The sequence below is a fragment of the Misgurnus anguillicaudatus genome, chromosome 24, assembly GCF_027580225.2.
Source record: "Misgurnus anguillicaudatus chromosome 24, ASM2758022v2, whole genome shotgun sequence".
NCBI classification, from domain to species: domain Eukaryota; kingdom Metazoa; phylum Chordata; class Actinopteri; order Cypriniformes; family Cobitidae; genus Misgurnus; species Misgurnus anguillicaudatus.
The window spans coordinates 45,910,251-45,928,893 of record NC_073360.2 but is presented as its reverse complement, the minus strand read 5'-3'; the positions used below and the strand labels follow the sequence as shown (position 1 = coordinate 45,928,893).

General features: G+C 37.9%; 1 long non-coding RNA gene across 1 annotated transcript in view; it reads right to left on the bottom strand.

Moving 5' to 3' along the window:
* Positions 1-18,643, bottom strand: part of LOC141361380 (uncharacterized) — a 73,181-nt gene that overhangs the window by 14,109 nt on the left and 40,429 nt on the right. The window contains exon 2 of the long non-coding RNA XR_012367435.1: positions 6,878-7,051. This is a non-coding gene — a long non-coding RNA (uncharacterized lncRNA). The remainder of the gene's footprint in view (positions 1-6,877; positions 7,052-18,643) is intronic.

Genomic DNA, 18,643 nt, shown 5'->3' with positions numbered 1-18,643 from the left:
TCACAGTTCTCTTATAAAGACCTCTGGGAACCATGTTAGTTTGAAAAAAAGTAGCTTGGAATGTCCCCTTTAACGCTTTACAGAATAATATAATACAAGCAAACATTTTGACACAAACGCAACTTTATACTGAAATCGCGAGACAGCATTTCAACTCGACGAGAATTCCTGTAACGCTTTTATACACTCCTTATATTTACATAGTCAAAGCCATATCTATGGTCAAAGCAGCAAGCAAATGTCTTCGGTCTCCGCTCGGCATCTGCAACTGGCTCTCAACCACACATCAAAGACCCGCCCCATCCTACTTCTGATTGGCTAGTTTGTTAGAGTGAAATATGTGTGGCTCTCATACTATTTGTAGGCGAACGCATGTACTTAAACTGATTTTTTTTTACATTCGTCCCCGACGCCGCACGCCGGAGATCCGGCACGGTGCCGGAAAACTTTAAGCCCTGTATATATATATATATATATATATATATATATATATATATATATATATATATATATATATATATAATTCAGATTGTCTGTCATACAGAAAGGAGATTTAATTTAGATATACAACACACAAAAGTCAAGTACAGAATGCTTTGCATGAGGCTGTTATTTTATAGTTTTATTCTGTAAAGATAAAGACGTGTTAATGTTTAATGTTCATTTAACTTTAAACAAACTGTTGCCAGTTAATAACATACATGCATAACTACAGTTAATTTTTTTAACAGTGTGATATTAAACCAGTGGTTTAAAATGTCTCATACTCCCAGGGTTTAACATGATGACTTGTGGCTCTATAACGCACACATAATTTGCCATCAGAAATGTTTTGAGTAACATGTCAAGTAATAATGATTGGTCAAGAATATGTGTAACATATATGATTTTACACAATCATTTCTTGTACTACTGTAAATATAGAAATGCATATGCTGTTCAACCACCATGCTCTCAGTGACCCCATTTTTTTCTTTGAAGAACAGTTCATCTGCAGGAGTAAAGCTGTGCTGCTGATAGATGACAGTGCTCTCCTTATTGCCAGTCAACATCTAACATTATGAGATTAGACACTTCTAGCATAAGATTATGCTTAAATCAACTACACTTCTTATGAACAATATATTTACGTTTTATTTTCACCTGTTACTTTTTTGTCCACTCAAGTTGCTGCTTTTGAAATGTACCCCTAAATAAAAAAACTTTACATTTAAGTTACATTTAAAGTTAAATGTATTGAAATCATTCATCTGCTAAATATGTATTATATAGGTTACTTAGTAAACTACAAATTGTCTTTTAAAAGTTAAGATCTGTGTTATATTTAAAAAGTACAGTATATAAAAAACTACAGGAAAAGTGGAAGCAAAATAGAGCCAGATGAGCATTGACGGGGATTGAACCCAGGTCGCTGAATGCGCTGTTGAGAGCACTGACCACCAGACTGTCATTTCTGATGTTGTTTCAGACATTTTATGTGATCTATTTAAAATATGACAATAGATTTTAATTTAGTTGCTGCATGAAAGGATTTAATCGATAAGGACTTTCAAGCTATTTTATGGGTTTGTTTATTGCAGCAGTATTATAATTGTCAGTCATTAGTAAATTCTTCATACATTTTTATCAAAAATTACCGCTTTCTCTTTAACTTTGATCGATTTGATCTACGCTCGACCTCTAGGGCTGCTCAAGAACAGCGTGCACGTGCAATTATCTTGACTAGGGACATGTGGATTTTTTTACAGCACTAAGAAGGCTCGAAACAACTAGATACTTTGTTTTCAATGCTCGAGTTCACACGTAGAGACACAGGTGATACTTCGAGCATTGTTTGTGTACACAGAGTTTACTAATAAGGAGGTTTTGAACAACCGACTTTGATTGTTTTGGTGTCCGCTCGAGCCATCTTGCCAGTCAATATGCATCAATCTCCGAATGTGACGTAAGGAGGGAGGAGAGTAAAGATGGATATATCCTAAAGCATAGTTCCATATAAATGCACAGATAATTAGTTGTTTTGTCGCAAGTGAAATACAATATTGACCTTCTAGTTGAAAAAGGAGCCTCATATGAGATTCATTCATTAGCATTTGGAAATCGATTCTTTATGTCTGGCAAAGATGGCGAGCAGACACCAAAACCAAACACCAAAAACTTCAAAACCTTTCTTTTTAGTAAACTGTGTGTACACAAACAATGTTCTCAATGCTCGCGTTTATGTGTAGAGATCCAGGTGATACTTTGAGCAAAGTTTCATGTTGTGTCGCACCTTCTTAGTGTTGTAAAAATAGTGGTAGTTCGGTAGCAGCGGACAGTGGCTTCAGGAATGCATCAGGGATCGAGTAGGCATCACACCCTAACCAAGATATTGTTTTTAAAGTAGCGTTTCTTTTCATGACAGTCAAGGTGCGAAATATTGTCAGTAAAAGATAAAAAATCCGTAAATCGTAGCAAGCTAGCCAATGCTTGTCAGTAGCCTACTGGTACTTGGTAGGTACTCAAGATGGCAGCAGGCAACTGGAATGACGTAAAAGGTCACATGACTGATATTTATGAATAGACGCATCGGTTATGTAACTTAAGTCAGTCAGGTGTGTATGGGAAATCTAACAACACAACATCATTCATTTTAATCGGAAGAGAATAACATTTTCATTTTAAGATTTTAGGTCTGTTTTTATCTTCACAGGTTGTGTTTGGTGAAACACTGCAGTACTTTAATGACGTATCGATGTCTTATAATTATTTATGATACTGCTGATGTATCTGCTTACTGATCAGGGGCCGTATTCACAAAGAATTTCATCTTACCACTATGAGTACTCCTAAATCACACTAAAAGATTTTAGCTAAGAGTTTTCTCTTTAAAGTTATTCACAATGCCTTTCAGACCTAGTCTTAGTAGGGAAAAATGACAACTCCTAAACTAAGAGTGAGTCTTCATTGCTATGTATGACATCAATTTTCACGCACAAGCTTCCTTGCAATGATCACGGTGATTGGTTGTTAGATGACAGGTCCATCCTGCAGAACATAACACAGACGCACCATGGAATTACGAAATATGCCTGTGTCCTACACAAAATAATAATAGTAATGTCATCGAAATGCATATATAATGACATGTTTATGCAGGCCCCAGTGAAGTGTAATTCTAAAGAGAGAGAGAGAGAGAGAGAGAAAGAAAAGTCGTGAATCAAATTAAATCAAGGTAGCCTAATAAACTAATGAAATCCGCCAATCGCCTAATAACGAAAAACTACATTGCATTAACACTTGATTGGTTAATTGACATCCTATTAGCCTAAATTGACTTCTTAAAGCAAGGAAATATGTTGCTCCTATTGAAGTAGCCTAATGTAATATTTAAATGATGGTGGATTATGAACTCGGCAAAATGGAAAAGAAAGCCCAACTGGACGCAGGATCAAATACTGCTGCTGGCCCAGTTGGTGCTGGAAAAAAAAACATAATAAAAGGGAAATTTGGCACTGAGATATAAAGCAAATCTAAGTGTGAGACATGGGAGACAGTGATGCGCGGGTCAATGTATAAACAACCAGCACCCAACCGATGTTTTCAACTAACCCACCCGCAACTCGGACAGAAAAAAAGAAAAAATATAGTGTACCCGACTCGCTCCCTGGCCCACATTTTTTAAAAGTAGTAATTGTTTGAAATAGTTAACTGGCATCTTTATTTTAAACGACCTAAATATCATAAAAAATATTTTTGGATGACTCGTAACCGCAGGCACCCGCTCATTTTGGATCAACCCGCGCATCACTGGGGAGAGTAGTTGTTTGCAGTTTAATGCAGCATTCCTGCTTGTGTCGCGGACCCCGGACGACTGCGAGAGGCGGCGGTATGCATTACAATCACAGTAGAGGGTTGAGATTGCAGCCTTTAAACGGGCATATATAATATTAAATATATAATATCATTGTTTCATGTAATTCTAAAACTTCCTGCTTGTCATGAATGTAATGAATTATGAAACAATGTATGTCCATGTATTTGTTAAGGAGGATCAGCACCTAAACCATTATACGATCCTTTGTGAATAGGTCTTGGTGAGTGAGGAGTCCTCTCGACTCCATTTAAAGGCACAAAAGAGGATGTTTTCCGCCGACTGAGAATCCATAGACCGTTACTGAGTTTTTTAAATGAGCGCATGCGTAAGAACAGCCTCCCTCCTTCAGAGCTCATTTCTAGGGAACGCCTTCCAAAACTCGTGCACGAGTATTTGAACACGAGTGTTTGTTTACCACTGGCATATGCTGTGTCGCGTGACTCGCGTCAGTGGATTCATTATGTGAAATGATGATAATAAACACATAAGACGTAAAGTTAGATCATTCGACGCTACTCCCATTTCAACTAGCATGTAGCAGACTGTTCACTGCCTTACAACTACAGTACACAAACAATGTCAATATACTTGAATAACAGTACAACAATAATTATTCCACAAAGAAAGAATAATCACTGTTACCTGTCGAGAATAATTTTTGCGAACTGCGCGTCTGTATTGACACCTCTCTGTTCCTTCATTGCTCTCCAGCGTTGAAATGTTTCTCCAATAACAACTCTGTTTACATTATGTTTTCTGACAATTTTCTCCTATTCCCAGCGGCTTAAAAAGTCTTTCTTTTACATCCTCCTTCGAGTTTCTTCTCTTCCGTGGTGCAAATTCAAGGAGGAAAGCAGGATCGACAATGAAAACAAACCGAAACTAAAGACGGAGTTCATGCGTTATGCGCATGCGTCACTCGTGTAAAGTTACTGGAGCGTGCACGTCTCTCACAAGGAACGTAATGGCAGTGATTGACAAGCCATGGGGGCCAATCGCTCATGCGATGATTACGTCAACGATTGGCTGATGTTTTTAAGGCCCTACCTTATGCACAGATGACATATATTAAATGTATTACTTTCAGTGCACCTAATAAATAGTCTTTTATCATTTAGTAAAGACAGTTTCAAGTAATATTGCAAAAATGTATTAAACAAACATCCTCTTTCCCACCTTTAAGCTGTCCCAGACTAAGGTGCTACTCTTAGGGCTAAAATGCTTCGTGAATTACTCTTAGTGAAAAAAATGAGTAGTCCTAAAGTTAGGAGTGACACGCCCATTATTTTTAGGAGTTGCTCCAAAATTCGCCAGTTAGGAGTTACTTTTAGCCTTAAAATTATTTGTGAATACTGCCCCTGGGCCTGTATGTATAAAACATCTCAGAAATGCTCTTAAGAATAGTCTTAAGCTATGACTTAAGTGGCAAAAAATTCTTAGTAAGGAGTAGAACCAGTCTGAGAGTAGGAGACATTTATAAAGAAGCTGAAAGCAACTTTTAGTAAAGTGTAAGACTCATTCTTAAGTGCTGACTTAAGCGCCGCAAACTGAGGACTACAATGATTTCAACCTAAAATGGCCGCCCTTAACCTCTGAATCAGCCAATAGAATGCCGGCAATGTTATACAGTCACAGCAGCAAGTGACACCATACATTTATGAATCATGAAGACATTACAATTATATTAGTATTTTAATATTTTAATTTAAATTTGCTTCACGAAATGTTTAACAATATTACAAATAAGTTTATTTTAAATTTATTTTACACCATTTTGCACCATTTTGATTAAGTTTCAACATGTTAATGAAAGACAAACGTAATAATGAAGACAAACGTAATACTATTTAAAAAATTAAGATGATGAATCACATCATTAGATTTTTACTCACAAGCTGGTTATAAAGAAAATACTAAAGTTTGCAAACACTTAGATAAAAATACTTTGATGATCAAGCCTGAACAAGATGATCAAGTTAAGTTGGATTTCTCCACTTAAACACAATTGTAATTTTTGCCATCTTTGTCACTTTCACCTTTGCTTGCTCACTGCTAACATTGCTAACATTATGTTTTGGGTCAGGGTTGTATACTCTATAAATACCACTTTACATGTAAACGTGTCACTGCAATCTCGTAGATACTTTACATTTTTTATTGTCGATTTTATTGTAGATTTTATGGTATTTTATTTACCTATCACAAACTGTAAACATTTTTACACCTAATATTTAAACATTTTTTACTTTAATTATTTCACTTAAACTGAAAAATTTAAGTTGAAAAAAACATTACATTTTTAGGCATTATCAATGATTTGATCCAACTTTAACTTTTTTACAGTGTATATTATTCAAATTTATATACCATTTAATACCATTGTTGTCTTGATAATCCCATAAAAATTATTGGTACTGTGCAAGTACTTGAATATGTTTTTTTTACTAATATACATCTTGTACTGTATATTATATTGTGTAATGTAATATATATATTGTATAAAAACCCCTATACTCTTTATATTTCATGTTATATTAATTCCTATCTACTTCTATATACTACTAACATGTATTTATTGTACATTTTCTGCTCTTCAACAATGCAACAAAATTTTTTTTTTTCAAAAGTGCTATAGAAATACATTGAATTAAAGTAATTCTAACACATTCTTTGTTGTAAAGTGCATGATCTTCACCTCTCTGCTGCCCTCTTGTTACTCTTAATTAGGTTAAGAGACCTCTCCAGCTCTCTTAAATAATTTAGGAGCTGAGACCTAATCTTAACACTTAGGAGGCTTTATAAATCAAACTTTTTCTTAAGTCTAGGAATAAGAGTAAAATTACATCATTCTTAGAATTTTGACACACTTAAGACTAAAACTCTGAGCGGCTTTATACATACTGGCCCTGATCTCTCGTTGACTTTATATATACTTTACATTTTAGTGTTTGTTTCTTTTTCATACAGTTTATGTTTAACTAAACCTCAGTACATGTGTGACTATAAGAGAGATGATCTTACTTCAGTATCTCCAGTTTACAGTCAGGATTCTTCAGTACATCAGAGATCAGCTTCACTCCTGAATCTCTTAGTTTATTATAAGACAGATCCAGTTCTCTCAGGTGTGATGGGTTTGATCTCAGAGCTGAAGTCAGAGCAACACAACCTTCATCTGTGATATCACAACTATACAACCTGTAGAGAACAGAGACTTTATGTGAATTATGCAAAACTACAAAGTTTGTCCACAAATCTGTAACCTCCATTTCTTCATGTAATGTTCCTCTTTCAATCCCTCAGTAACTGAGACACTGTGTGTTTAAATGTCAAATAAATCCATCACACAGCTGACTATTAGTGTTAGATGTCCTAAACCACATGAACATTTCTTCATAAATCTGTATTGAGTTCATGACTCACACTTGTAATTCTCATCAGGTATTTGATGGAGATAACATAACTCTGATCTTACATTTAAAGATGTTACAGTGTTTAAAGATCAATTTCACTCAATCTATACAAACATTATTAATGTGTGTGTCAGTGTCAATGATGGATCAATGTTTTTAATCATCTTTATAAAAACAACACGACGAGGAGAAAAACTCTTCATACACAATAATATCAGTAAAAATTTCATCAAAGAAACACCAAACTACATTTTCTGACATTTTAACAGAGGAGTTTTGTTGCACGTTGTGAAGGAAATTGAAATGAATCATAACTAATTATAACTAACGTGTCTTTTCCTTACAGGTTTGAATATTTGTACTGTATGCTTTTGACAACAAAATGTGTTGAAATAGAGAAAGTAAAAGTTGTGTGTATTGAATAATGTAAGACTTTACAATAAGGTTTTGATTAAATCATGATCTTATTTCCTCAAGTGTTTGAGTTCATAATAGACAAGATATTGTTTGACTCTTGAGTGTTTGTCTTCTGTGGACACCCGGTGAGGATAAATGTCTTGTGTGTGTTGTCTATAGACACAGCGGTTATGTAACTTAAGTCAGTCAGGTGTGTAGGGGAAATCTAACAACACAACATTATAAATTTTAATTGTAGGAGAATAACATTTTATGTAATTGTAAGATTTAATCTCTGTTTTTATCTTCACAGGTTGTGTTGTGGTGAAACCTTGAGCGCAGACATGTTCACACAACTTTAAAAGTTTATTTACAGGACAAATTTAGAAAAGATGAAGAAAAGTAGCAGATCTACCGCTGCAGTGAATAGACTGTACTGTATGAGTGTGCGACTGTGCGTTTCCTTGACATCTGTTTACCAGCGTGTATAGCACGTATATGTTCCTCAAACACATGAAGGGCACACAAAGCACACGCGTGGTCACTAAACTAAGTTTTCCTTCTTGTTTAAGTCAACATAAACCGCTAGATGTTTATCAGTATATTGAAGCAGTGCAGTATTAAAGCTGTCTTGGGTCTTAAAGTGACAGTAGCCTGCTGAAACCAGATGAGTATAGTCTTATGATTAAGAGGAAAAATTAAAGATTTGGTTGCTTGTCAGCAGCAATGTTGTAGTGACAGCCAAAATACACCGGCCTATATGTAATACATGTCAGTACAAAGTCAATTTCCTACCGCACTTCGCAAAGCAAACTCGACACACACAAAAAAAATTGTAAGCGTACAACGAAAGTGAAATTAACCTCAGGCTTTTATCCAAAGATGATGAAATTGTGGACAATAAAGATAACACAAATTATGTTATATTGAAGTAGCTTGGCTATCTAATAAAATTACGAGGCGCAGATTAAAATTTAACTTAATGAACCCTCTTATTTTTGTGGCTTCAGTCAATGTTGGCATAATCTTTTAAAGCTGGAAGCATTAACAACTTATACTGAAATATATATCGTTATCGGTTCAAGCTCACAATTTTGCCATATCACCCAGTGCTTTGATGGCGTATTGATGTATCATAATTATTCATTAGACTGCTGATGTATCTGCTTACTGATCAGATCTCTCATTGACTTTATATATATACTTTACATTTTAGTGTGTGTTTCTTTTACATACAGTTTATGTTTAACTAAACCTCAGTACATGTGTGACTATCAGAGAGATGATCTTACTTCAGTTTCTCCAGTTTACAGTCAAGATTCCTCAGTACATCAGAGATCAGCTTCACTCCTGGATCACTTAGATTATTACCAGACAGATCCAGTTCTCTCAGGTGTGATGGGTTTGATCTCAGAGCTGAAGTCAGAGCAACACAACCTTCATCTGTGATATCACACCTGCTCAACCTGTAGAGAACAGAGACACACAGTTTGTTCACACACAGATTAAATCTACAGTGAGTTGAATTTGTTTCTTTTTCTGTCATCATTTAGTGTTCATTGACATTTTCATTTTAGTTTTATTTATGTGTATTTGTGTTTTACTGAAACACATCAGTGAGATTTTAAATGAAAATAAATTCATCAGTCTAATTTACATTTAAAAAACATTTTGTTTTATGTTTCTGTTTAGGAATTATTTTTACCTTTTTCTTATCATAATTAAATTTTAATCTTGTATGTAACTCCGAAAACATTTATTGCAGTGATGAATGAACTCAACTTCAGTTATCAAATCCATTACTGAGATTAAAATACTATAAATCCATTACAGATGTTATGATCTATATACAGGAGTGCACATAACTTTTTTTGTCCTGGTTCTCAAGTCACATGGAGATGCTGCCTGGTATTCACACTATTCATTGCGCCAATATCCTACATGCTCTCAACATCATTAATCTCCTTACTACTCTCGTTGCCATATCACTTTGGTTTAAACATGGAAGACGATGATGTATATAAAATAAAATATGGCTGGTAATTGTTTTAACACATGTAACCTTTATAAATGTCTGCTGACTCATATAAATTTCAAATATTGTTAAAGACAAGTAAATGGTCAGAAATAAAAAATCTTATTGTATTAATTCTTATTAAAAGTTACAAATGTTATTTAGTCAAGACAAGGAAATTATTATTTTTTTTGTTTGTGGTTTGATTTACATTAAAATCAGCATCAGGTTTATACTCAAAAATGAGTGTACTGTCACTTTAAATGCACCGATCCAATATATTGCTACACACACATTTTTTTGTCAACTGCCTGTATTTATTTAAGACTTTTACTACTATAATCATGGCATTTTGAGATGATTTAATTTTAAAATGTCCGCTCAAGTTCAAGAAAACATACTCAGTTGGCATTTGCGTGCTGCCTGTCAGTTACTAGCAAGCTGTCTGAAACATTGAGATGTGGATTGTGCTCGCGCTTGAGGTTTGCGCAAACAATACTTATCAAACAACCCGGAGTAAAAAGATCGCGTTAGATCTGTTTCGCGTCTTGTTGTGCTTAAATATTTAAATCCAATCGGGCCAGTGATTGTTGCACCACTACTAACACACATTAATGTTAATACGGTTGTAATAATTATCATACCAATCAGTGCTTTAAGTGGGCCGGAACGCGCCGGTACTCAATACCGCCACTTCCAAATATAGCTCTTGAGCGTACCACCACCTCTCCGTGCGCCCAGAAAGTGCTTTTAGCATACCGGAACGCTCATTTGCACATCTGTTTAAAAATCAGAGGTTTAATTTAATCCTTTGGCTGTGCTGCCGCTTTTTAGAGTGCCCTTCACAATGTACGCATTCGTCCCACCGAGAGCAGAGACTACATTACCCATACACCCTTGCGTTTACAAGTTAAAAATGTATGCGTCGCTTTTGCCACTGTCAGTCAGTGTGGTCTGGACTGGAGAGGTGTGTGTTTGTCAGTGGCAGAGCTAGACTTTTAAAACAGGGGTGGCAAAGGGGTGGCAAGTTATTATTTTGGGGGGTCAAAGTGTTCAATTACACTAAAAATAAGTATTTTCCACAAAATGTATATAGATTAAATTAGAGTTGTTTATTTTCCAAAATGTACACAATTATATATGTATTAAGTATACAGCAAAAATAGAACAACTGGGCTGGGATCTGTTTGGCCCTTATCTGCACCTGACTTTTGCATCTTTAGAAAGAAGTGGGTATATCGACATTCTGCTGTCCCTATACAAAGGAAAACATGGTTACACACCCCATGAAGAAACCAAAATTTGGAACAATTTGCTTGTTATTACTTACCATAAGTACACTGTTACCAATAATACAAATAGTAAAGTAATACATTACGACAAAATCTGACTAATGATGTTTTATAAACAAGGTTTGGGAGGAGCTGATCAGTCAATGAACACGGCTGGCTCTCGATCATTAATCAATGAACACGGCTGGCTTTCAATCATTAATCAATGAACACGGCTGGCTCTCGATCATTAATCAATGAACACGGCTGGTTATCTATCACTAATCAACACAACAACTTAGTACCAGCTCTATAAATAATCAAGACACCTTACTAGTGATGGCCAAACGAGGCTTTCTGAACCACTGAGGCTTTCCAGCCCATTGGTTCGCCAAAAGGTTCATTTACCCGAAGCCTCATGAAACGTGCTCTCTAGTGACACCTGCTGTGCAAAGAAATGAATCCCACACAAATCTATTCATTTTGAGCAATCAAATTGTCATGGTGTGGGTTAGGAATAACAGTGAATGCACCAAATGAGTGTAAGAAATTAATCTGAGTGCAGTGCTGACTGGGAATGCAATAATGTAGTGCTTATGGGACTGGAAGTGTGGAACAGCAAACTGCAACACAGAAAAGTGTTTACTGGTTTTTATTAAGAAACAAATGTTAACAGTATTTGGATTAAGGCGGTGTCTGTTTTTAGAAAACACCCTTTCACAGGACACCGATGATGCTGGACAACATAAGAAGGTCAGTGCCAGCTTATATAAATTGGGATTGGAGCTTCTGTTTGTTCCAATATCCCTATGGATCCTCAGTCCTTCTAGGCTATCCCTAATACAGTCTTATAATAATAATAATAATAATAATAATAACAACAGCAATAATATATATATATATATAATAACACTACTACTAATATAGGCTATATAATCATAAACATAATAATTACGTATTAGAACTAGATATATGCTAATTTACTCTAATGATCTACTGAACTAGGCTATGTATAATTTACTCTAATAATCTACTATTCTAAGTGTAATATAATATATAATACAGGCTATGATATATAATGAATGATAATGAACTATACTACAAACTCACTACAACCTCGCCACTACTCGCTACACAACCAACACTTCAACATCAATGCAAACGTACGGCAAAACCCACAAGAGGCGCGAGTTTAAAACCAGTTTTATCCGTAAGCGATACTCAGAATGAAGCAAAGCAATACGTATTCAACAGAAAACGAGGCCTTGTTTGTCATATTCACGTGATTTTCACAGAAACGATACAAGCCTCTAACCGGGGCTTCATCTGGAACGCCCCTTTTTGCTCGACACAAGCTCCGGAGCCTCGCTTCAGATGTCCCATCACTACTCCTTACCCTCATTCTCCGGAAAGATGTCCAGACAAGAAAACTCATCCAAGGAAATGCACCGTACACAGCCGAATCTTCCCGGTTCTCCAAAAGGCAGCAGTGATACTTCACTCGAGCATGAGGCCTCCACACAGGCCAGGCGATCTACTCACACTACATCTAGAACGAGGAGAGAAATATTTTCTTCCCGCTTTCCGCAGAGGCGCTCCACACCATCACCGGCTTCCTCGTATGCTATGGTTTCTCCAGGGATCCTCGACATCAAAAAATGGACTGTCCAAGGCCTAATATTAGCCCTCGAGTCAGCGGATGTTCCTTTTTACAGGAGGTTAACGAAGGCGGAACTGTTCGGCCTCCTCTGCGCTAGCCGGACGGCAAGTTCAGACTCCTCATCCCTGCAAGCTCGGAAAACCCCGTATTCCAGAAAGACTCTGGCAAACACTCGGAGGTCTCAAAGACGTTGCAACAAACCATTGGCTAGTCTAGGCCACTTGATGGTTTCTCAAGAGGTTAGTCCACAAACAAGGCAGCTAGCAAGCCAGCCAGCGTGAGCAAGCATCCGCTCTCGGCAACAGCTTTGCTCCTCCCACCACTGCTTTCTTCTCCCGGCCAATGGCCTGCTGCCTCTCCGTCTCTCTATCATACAGAGTTGCGTTCAGCAGCAGCGCCGTCTCACTCACATTTCTTCCTCACTTTTCTCCCTCTTTTGCCTCAGGAGCCGACACGAGCGTGAGGATGTCTCCGCCTTCGGGTCAGGCCCCGGCAACCTATACAACTTTTCGCCTTAACTTTCCGCCCAAGGATCAACCCAAAGCATGAGGCTGCCTCCCCAAGTGGCTCCAGTGGCTTCTAGTTTACAAGATTCTTTTCCCCAGGCACGTCATCCTTTCACGCTGGACAACGCATTGATCATGGAACCTCCCTGTCATCAGTTCCATCAGGCAACAAATCCTCGCAGAAATTCAGGCAGCCGGCACCAAAAACGGATCTTCACCCAACACCAGTGCCTCCCTATTTAACACTTATATTCCCATAAATCATCCACTCAAGGACCTTCTAACCCCCTCTCTAGTTACTATACTCCAAGCAGTCTCAATGGGAACTCTTCAAACCTATCTGACAGCTTGGAGAAGCTTCAGAATTTTCCATCATTTACACCAGATCCCTTTAGCCAACTTCTCTTTACTTACCATAACCTCATTCATATCGTACCTGCATACAGTCAAACACATTTGAATCAGCACAATTAAGGGGTACATTAGCGGAATCCAATTTTTACACAAACTAATGCTAGGTTCACCCTCAACTGCCATCAATAATCCCCAGACCGCCATGCTCTTAAAAGGCATTGAAAAAACCCAATCCAAGAGTCCAGATCCCAGGTTACCCATAACCATAGAAATCCTTTCAAAATGTCTAGCAAAGGCTACTCCTCAGTACATACTGCACGAACCCTAAACGCCATGTTCGTGTTAGCCTTTTTTGGTTTCCTCCGCTGTTCAGAATTCACCGCTTCAGCCACCTTTGACCCAAACCTACACCAAACCATCTCCGAACTAGCCATAATAGATGACGAAACCATCTCATTTTTAAACACAGCAAGAGGATCAAATGAGAAAAGGACACCACATATACATTTTCAAAATTCAAACTCCCATCCAACCATACCAAGTTCTCAAAGCCTCAACCGCCCAGTAACCCACTTTTGGTTTCAGAAGCACCTAAAACAAGTTCTGCTAACATCCGGTCCCCCCCATGAAATTTCAAGTCATTCCTTCCGCATTGGAGCAGTCACAACAGCTGCCCAAAACGGACTCCCAGACTCCCAAATACAAACCCTAGGCCGCTGGTCTTCGGAAGCTTTCAAAAATTACATCAGGGCAGACCGTGCGTCCATCAAAAAAGCCCACCAAACACTCACATGGACACAAGATCACACCTTTACACATAAACCCATCATCACCCTCAATCCACTTCCCTGTCTCCGCAGAAGCCAGTACCGACAACTCAAGTCGACACCCCCCACCAAATCTTACACAGCCCTACCGCAACATATTCCTTCTCAATTACAACTACTGTCGCAGCGCGACTGCTCTTTCAGAAGCCCAAGCTTTTATTTCACTCTCTGCCACAGCAGATGCCTTTTTTCAAGCCAGTATTGCAGCAGCGACCGCTCCCGCAGGGGCCCGTGCTTCTTTCTCGCTCTGCCGCAGCAGTCGACTTCCGAAGCCAGTATCACAGCCGCGACTGCCCCCCACGGGCCTGTGCTTCTTTCACATGCTCTGCCAATAAAAACCTTCCCTTTCCAACTCAGGCCAGTATTGCAGCAGCGACCGCCCCCGCAGGGGCCCGTGCCTTTTCCTCAATCTGCCGCAGCAGACTTCTTTCAAACTTGAAGCCCATATCACAGCGTGACCGCCCCTGCAGGGGCCAGTGCTTCCTTCAAATTTTCTGCCCAGCAAGATTTTCTGCCCTGGCTCTCGATCATTAATCAATGAACACGGCTGGCTCTCAATCACTAATCAATGAACACGGCTGGCTCTCGATCATTAAGCAATGAACACGGCTGGTTATCAATCACTAATCAACACAAAAACTTAGTACCAGCTCTATAAATAATCAAGACTCCTTACCCTCATTCTCTGGAATTATTGCAAACCCACCTCCACCCCTTCGCCTCACTATGTACATTTAGCTAAGCACCAGGGATAACCCGGGTCAGGGCACGCCCCAGGACCGGGGCTCCTTCCCCGGTCAAGGGACGAATGTTCCAAACTCGGGGGGTATTTGCCGAGCTCGGAACCTTCGCCCCGGGACAGCACGCCACACACGCATATTAGCAGTCCCACTTTATTGTCAGTGAGGCCAACTCGTAAATTATAAATTCTAGCCTATTTGACAACACAAGGAAAATTGCTTAAAGATGTCTACATCCCTGTACTATCTCCACAGTGGTTTTATTAAGTTCAATATGCCGCATTACACGTGCCAATATGAATAAGCCTACCTAATGTCTGTGATTGTTGCTGAACATTTGCTAACGATATGTTTTTTATTGTTTAAAGCATCTTCACGCAGGCGTGACAGTAATAGTCAGTTTCACAAGACTAGTAATGCTCATTAAAGTATTAATGCTAAGTACTACAGTGCAACGTCTCCCTTACATCCAGTTTAAACAGTACTTTGTTTAATTTAATACAAAAAAGCCGTACATACCAGCAAAGCGCTCTTCATCGACAACCTGATCTCACAAACTGTTTTGTCCTATTTTCTTACCATTTTCACTTCGGTTTAGGGTTAGATTTACATGAAATGACATCCCTACCCAAACCCAACTCTAACCCCAACGCCAGGCAACAATTGTTTAAAGTTTAGAAAAAATAGTATAAACCAATATTTAAAGTGACATACTAACGCAAACACCTAATCTAACCCTAAACCGAAGCGAAAATGGTTTGAAAATAGGAAAAAGCAGTTGAGTAACCAATCCGTGAGAATGCCACAGAAAAAGACAGTCCGTAGCAGGGCCACGGAAAAATGCGGAGATCCGTGAGAATGGCACGGAAAAATGAGCACAATATTCCGTGACTATTAGGGTTGGGTACCGAAACAAGCCTATATGGGCGGTACCTACCGGACCGAATCAGAACACAGATTTCGGTGCCTCATTTTGGTACCTCTTAATGCATGAGCGGTTGACTGAAGTATTTTGCTCTCTGTAGCGCAAAAAGCATAATCACACAAGCACAGCACACTCGCTAGTTAAATTATACTGCACTCATATGGTGTAAATAATTTCCTCACTTACAAAATTCACGTGAATGGAAAAGTCGGAAAGATTTGATAATACAGAGGATTCAAGTTATATTTCTTCGCTTATGTGAGTTTGTTCATATTTTACATTATTGTAGTTTTATATTGGTTTCCATTTTTTTATCAATCATTTGTTTTGAAAAATCTAAGGATCTTAGATGTATTTATGTTATAGGGCGGATAAAATGTTTTCCGTCTATTCGTTTTTGTTAAACGTTTGGTTTAATATAAGCGAGTCATTTTACATTTTTATTGTTGTTCTGTTTTAATAATAAAAAAAGAACAAATAAGCATTCGTAGTAATGAAAATTATGTCAATTAAATCTTTCATTTATTTGTGTTTTAACGCAGATACCATCCGTCGAATTCGTTTTATTAATAAACAAGCAATATAAGCAAGTTTGTCATTGGAGCTACTATTTTATTGGAGTTGAGTTTTTCGTTAAGAGTAATAATGAACAAACATTTTAAAAATTAATTTGATTAATAAATGGAAATATTAAATAATCTAATGTTAAAGATTAAATAGCCAACTTTTAAACTTCTTTGCCAAATATATTTTCATTTAAAATATGCGCTGTGTTTAATAAGTTTAAAATGTGAAAAAATCCTCATCTGCACATCCCTAATAAAACAAATCGAACAAATTTTGTATGAATATATGTCCAGGTTATTTTTATATTCTGACTTAAAAGAACAATTTGGAAAATGAGATCCTCAGAGGAGCGCGTGAATGCCGCAATTGATCTGACGGCAGCTTATTTTATATTTTATATGGTTTATAAAAAAAGGGAATATCCCGCACATTATTAACTTGCAAAAAGCATAATTTTGCAACTTAATAGTGTGCGGGATATTCCCTTTTTTATAAATGTTTGGTGGACTTCATTGTCTCTTCATCCAACGCACCTAACCGGAACGAACAGGTGTGCGACATTGTTCTTCTATTAAATATTTTATATGGTAACATTCCTTCAGAGAATTTGCTAAAACCTATTACCTCACTAATGTTTTTATTAGCATGTTTTTTTTTTATTAGTATTACACGCATATAAGCTGATATTGGCCTGAGATGGCCCGCGGCAGTCACGAGTGTCAAGTTCATCGGAGACAAGCAGAAAGCGTCAAAACGTGAATGGTTTTACAAGCCGAAAAGAAAATATTTTGGGTGAATTCCAAATGCCGTTTTGCGCCATTGAAGGGCACTTCACGAAGAGGATTTCGCATGAGCAATCCAAATAAAGAGATAAAGACGCTGTATTTTATTGCTCTATTTGCCAAGTGTGTTTAATTAGCCACACTATGAGACACACAATTGCGCAACTTTCTCTAGAATTCTCTAGCAGCCGCGCAGGCCTTAACCAATCATTGAACAGATTATTAACAACCAATATTAGAACATTTTTCTGAGCTCAAAGTGGAGTGTTGAGAAGATTTTATTTAATTCACAAATCAAAAATTTCATAAAAAAGAAATCAAGAAGGCAGGTCTTAAAAGATGATGGTGCTTTAGGCAAATCATTAATAAACAAATGACAAACAGAGAAGAATTTTCATTGTGTTTTATGCTGTACTTTCATCTACCATCTTTCTGTGACTCTTTTTTTAAAAGTACCGCTTTAGGCACCGTTTAGGCACCGGAACCGTTTTAAAAGTATCGATTTGGCACCGGTATCGAAAAAACCCAAACAATACCCATCCCTAGTGACTATCCCATGGAACTTTGTGAGATCATGTTGTCATCGATCCTGTGTGTGCTGCCGCGTTATGTTTTGAAGCACGAAGGAGCTGCGTGTCAGCTTAACCAATAGCAGTGTTTCCCCTACCATTATATAAGGGGGGCCCCCCGCCCTCCTTACGGCTCGACCCGCCCCACCTTGAAGGTCAAGTAAATTTGATTAGATTTTCTTTGAAGCACCAGAGAACAATTTGTTATTTTATTAAACAACTAAACAGCCCTCAAGTAATTTGTTATTTATCTTATTTCCGCGATGGCATGTCTTTTCTGTTTGTGTTTGCGCGTTTACAATTATCCAATTGAGTGCGCACATTTATATTTTACTGTTCGGCTTAATTTACTGCGCACGCTCTCTCTCGTGTTGTGTGTGCAGCGCGTGCCTCTTTCTCCCATAACTGAAAAGGTGACGGGTGTTTTCAAATTCCGTTCCTCCGTATACTTTCTTTTTTGAGTAAACATCAACAGTCACGGATGTCACTGACAGAGAAGACGACTGAGTTAATCATGACTTTCCCACACACACGCGCGCATTCTCTCCCTCTCTCATGCTGTATATGCCCGCGTCGCGCACGTTTTTTGTAGTAACTCTGTGTGACAGTAGCATCGTATGCTGTCATATTTCTGAATTTGCAAATGACGTGAATTGGGCGGCGCAATTGCCGCGAAAATACGCGCTTTTCCCTTTAAACGCGCAAGTTGAAAATATGCAACTCAAGCGAAAAAACTCAGAGCAGCTTCAAGAACGCGCACGCATTT